Below are 5,245 nucleotides of genomic sequence, written 5' to 3'. Positions count from 1 at the left end.
GGCTTGGTGGTTAGCAGACCTTCTGGATCAATGGGCACTGTTGACACTGATCTGAGCTATTCCAGGATGAGCCAGGGTGCAAAGAGAATCCTGGCAAATGTTACCGCAGATAAAACGCTTAAGAAATGTCCTTCCCACTCCCACTTCTTACAGAAACTCACATCCTGCAAAATCCATTGTAAGAGCCCGCATCAACCACTATATATAGTGGTGGATCTGAACTTAGCCACCCACCAGAACATGTGACGCTGCTGCACACACAAACTTTTAAATATCATGTATATGCATTCAAACATCACACACGTATCATGTGCCTCTCACAGTGTCCCATCTGCTTGCTTTTTTAAGCAGAATTTGTTCTAACGGTCCTTGGCGGCAGATTCTCTGTTCACCAGAAGAGGTCACCACACACCTCATTAACGACAAAGGCAGCCTGGGGGCGAGGTGGGCTCTCACAGCAATGACCTTCTAGATTCGCTGAGAACAACTGAGGAGATGTCATCTCCATGCTGCCCAGGAAAGGTTCTCTTGCCTCCTCCTGTCAGAGGTTATGAACTGCAGACTAATGCAGCAGCCCTTCTGCTTTCAGCTGAACGAACTGCTGTTTGCTATGCAAACAGTTTTATGAACTGAAGTCTGGCCAAGCTCCTATTTAAAAGTCCAAACTTTCTATAGCAAGGCAATAATATGTAGGACAATTAGATCTCTGTTCAAATACTGAAGGCATCTAATACAACACAGAGAATGGAGGGCTCAGATTCTGAACAGTTTAGTACAAGATCAGCCCAAGAATTTCTGTGGACCGACTTAAAGATCAGGAGGAAGCCACAGGACTAAATAGACCCATGTGGTTTAAAGCCATGCACAGCTAATCCATGTTTTCAGCTGCAGTGTGCATACCTAGCAACTTGCCTGTGTAGACATTCCCACCTTTCCAAAACAACTGGGCAGAAGGATGCTGTTCATCTTGCTGGAGATGAAGCTTAGCCAAAAATACAGTTTCAGGTGAGGATTGATGGAACATGAGTACTTCTTTAAGCCTCTGCCTCTCATGAGGCACTGAGCAGAAGCCTCGTGCCATTGCTCTGACACCTCAGCTATTTGTTTCAGGATCCATTTTATTAGGGTCTCCTAATAAAACTCCTGATAAAACCCTGATCCTACAATGTTTGCCTGGCCTTCATTCCCTGCTTGCTTCTCACATTTCTCTAATAGAACCCCCTTCTTTTCTTCCCATCATCCTGGCATGTTTAATCTGAGAATCTTCTCCAGTACTACAGCCTGTAAAAGCTGTCTATGTTTTCCATACCAGCTCCCCAGCAGTTTTCACACTTAATCTGCTTTACACTACTCTATAACTATTATTTACATCTATAACTTGACCAACTACCTCACACTTTTTCCTTTGAGAGCTCAGGACACCATTTGCTGAACCACGAGCAGTAGGACTCTGTGCATAAAGTACCTTGGGAAAAGCAGCTTGCCTCTACATGTCAGAAGAACTTACAGCAAGACTAGCAGAGAGCAAAGTCAGAGATCTTGAGCACTGAACCACACAGTAGTACCACTGAACCTAGATATGCCCTCAAGCATGAAGTAAAATCTCCTCTGGGAGACATCACTGAAAGGGGGCCAGGAGCACCCACCAGTGAATCAGTGGATGCTGCACTTCCCTCCCTAATGTCATCCAGGTCACAACACTGGGGGATAATGAGAGAAGTCAGACTGATGATGGCTTCTCCAGGCAAGATACTGAAGTTCCATGTGGCTTTTTCGTTTCCACTCCTGCTGCAGCACAGATCAGAACTGGGTCCAACTCTTCTCCTAGCAAGCAGTTGTGAGCCGCAGAGCATACAGAGACAGCCATTTGACCAGCACTGAGCACAGTCTCAGGCTATTTCATCCCCTCCCTCACTGCTGCTTCCCTGCTGGCTTTCATAGTGTCAGCAGGATGTGATAAATGTGCCTGACAAACCTAATGTTACGATTTTGCCATCAAAACCCAACACCCAAAACCACCTACGACCTGCTACTAAATGCCAGCCTGCTGCCATCCTTGTCCCCAGGTGGTAGGACACCCCTTCTTGTCCCAGAGGGCTACAGAGGAAAATATCCCCTTCACCCCTATTGAAGAGATCACTGAGCATTAGAGAGCAGAATGGATCAGATAAAGGCAAAATGTGGGTTTGGGACCCCAGAGAAGAGTGGTGGCAGCACTGAATCTATCCTCCAACTGGCCTTTACAGTCCCACTGAAAGTGGTGTTGGACAGGAAGAGGGGGGAGTAGTGGGCTCCTGTGGGTGACCAGCCCACAAGGAAAGCTCCTTCCAAGTCACCTGGCTTTGGTTTATTCCCCAAAGATGCTCCATCACAGGCACTAGGAGACCAGAGTTCCTCTCAGCACGCAGTCCCAGCCACCCCTGAGGTAAGGACCAAATTCTCCTCTGGATTGTGCTGGTGCAGATCTAGGGGATAGCTGCCAGCTTTACACCAGGCAAATGAGCTCAGCAGCCTCTGTGCCAGGTCCCTTTTCTGTAGGGACAACTGCTGATGCAGCCCTTCCTGCACCAGGGCCTTGCTGCAGCACATCATCTAAGGAGAAGGCAATGAAGTGTCAGAAGAGCAAACACAGCAGCTGGAGATGGGTAATTACAGCCAAGCCTGGGGTCAGGATGATGCTGTGCACTGAACCCTGCCTCAGCACAGTCACTAGACCACTCAGGAGAGGGCAAAAGAGGGGGACAATCAGGCAAACGCTTGGATACCACAGCTAAATGTTAATGACTCATAAAGAGGGGCCCCTGGTGCCAGCTTCCATCAAGGATTTGGTGATCCCACTTTGACACATCACTGCCCTTTCAGCCAGCTGCAGCGAGCCAGGAAATGCTGGCCTGAGCAATGGGGAGGGAGAGAGGAGCTGAAAGGGGTCACTGACCTAGGAAGGAGGAGGATAATGAGTTACGGCAGCAGTGCTCTAATGGTACCTATCCAAGCATGGCACTCACTATCAACTTCAGAGCACAGCGTCTTCACAGCAGCCTGTAGAGATGAGGCAGATACTTCTCTTGCATCAGCAGTGATCTTATTAAAAGAGTAAGGTCAGGGCATACTGTGACTCTGGGGATGTGTCACAGTAAGCTAGGAAACAGATCACTTTTGGAGCTGAGCACCACACGTCAGCCTGCCTTCTTCCTGATACTTACTTCCAACCTATATGGAAGATTTGCCATACCAAGAACTCTCAAATCACTTCAGAAATGGGCATGAAGCTTTTTCCTGTCTCCCAGATATTCTCTACTGTCCTCAGGGGTTCCTCCATTCTCATAGACTGAAGTTTTCTGTTGAAGTCTGTATTTTAAGTGCACCACCCAATTGCAGTATCTTCAATTGCTGTGAATATTCAGAGTTTTGATGCTACTCTGAGCCCTGAGAAGATGCAGAATGCAAAGCAGACTTTCACTGGATGACTTTCTGCTTCTAACTACTTTCCACTGCACTAAATCTGATTTGAACCCAGCTGTTGACTAGATGGACTGAAGCTGTCCTCATTGTCTAGGTTAGGCAGAAACACTCACATTGAGTGTCACTGTTCCTGGAGATGGAACATCCTTTTGTTCTGCTCATGGACAGTGTCCAGCAATGCGTTAGAATGAGAGGCAATGACATAAATTGCAACAGGGAAAATTCCAACTAGATATTAGTAAGTCATTGTTCCTTGAAGAGTTTCAAAACTCAATTTGACAAGCCACACAGCAATTTGGTCTAAGCTGGCTCTGCTTTTTGCATGAGATTGTCACACAGACCTCCAGAAGTCCCTTCCTATCTATTTATTCTGATTTTACCAACATAGTCATAGATGGGGACTGTGCTAGTGTGTATTTTTCCAACAGTTGCCAGAGAGACAATTCTGAAGTCCCCCAAACCAAGTTCAGACATTCTGAGGTCAAGATTTATTACCCACATACAGCAGACTTGTGACAAGCCAATCAAACCAACAAACCAACCCTAGGCTTTTTCAGAGGAGATGAGAGGAGTCTGAAGCTGCCCTGACCTTCTCTTTCTGTCTTGTTACACCACAAAGTGCTCACCTCAAAACTCCTGAAATTATGATTTCATTTCCTAATAAGATTCAGATCAAATCTGGTTTTAAACAGGAACAACAACAACAACAACAAATCCTAACAGTGTAATAACACCAGACCTCCCTTTCTGTCATACAGGGATGCTTATAAGCTGTCACCTTAGATTACCCATTTCTAGAGACACATAACAATTAGGTCTTAAACCAATCTGCAGATGAAAAACCACTGAAAACATTAAACCCACTGGCACAGCATAGAATTATTTTTCCCAATCTTTTGGTACCAAGAAGATTCTTAACCTCGATGACATGAAAAGTGCCAGATGGCCCTTCATTTCCATTCCTCCATACAGATCCGGCTTAATGACCTTGAACTTTCTGCACCACATGTATTCAAAAATGGGGTGAAAGATCAGGATGTATTATTGCATACTCAAAACCATGGCCATTTTCCAGTGGGGCCCAATTTTGAGCCCCTACAAAACACGCAACTTAACAGATTCTGTTGCTGCTCTTCCTCCCTGCCTCCAAAACGGGGCGGGGGGGGGTGGGTGGGGGGGGGGGGAAGGTAATTTCTTGGTATGGAAACTAGTAAAACACTCACTGGAACAGATGGGGGGTTGGAGAATCAGTTATCTATGTACATCTTTATCAGAGTACTCACACATCTCCCCGGTGCTTTGACAGTAGAGAGAGGTCTGATCAATAGCACTTATTTAAATACCCTCAGAACCCTGTTTAAGAACCAATTCAGTTCCTTCTGCTCCCCCTAACATTGCACTGAAATCATTTTGTTTGAAGCTAGTGTTTCAATTCATTTAAACTCCTCCCCCACAAAAACCATCACCACCATAACCCCACCCACAACCTAAAAACCCCACCAAAACCACATTCTGATCCTGCACTTTTTAACGTCCCTGTAACTCCATGTGATAAAAAAGTTGTTGGAGCTATGCTTCCTTTCAGATTTAATACAAATTGTGTATGATAAACTGAAAAAGAACACATAGAGGAACATTTTAAGCTGGATCCAGAGGAAAAGAGGAATTCCTCCCTCAACTTCAGCCACGTAGAAGCTTTTTGTGCATGTCATCCTGGTTTCAGGCACACTTTCTGTCACTCAGGCCAGTAATTAACACAAGTTACTTGTCATATTTTTAAGAC

Source organism: Nestor notabilis, unplaced genomic scaffold (genome assembly GCF_000696875.1).
Source record: "Nestor notabilis isolate BGI_N333 unplaced genomic scaffold, ASM69687v1 scaffold2714, whole genome shotgun sequence".
In the NCBI taxonomy this organism is placed as follows: Eukaryota; Metazoa; Chordata; class Aves; order Psittaciformes; family Psittacidae; genus Nestor; species Nestor notabilis.
The sequence above is the reverse complement of the archived record's forward strand: the minus strand, read 5'-3'. Positions refer to the sequence as shown.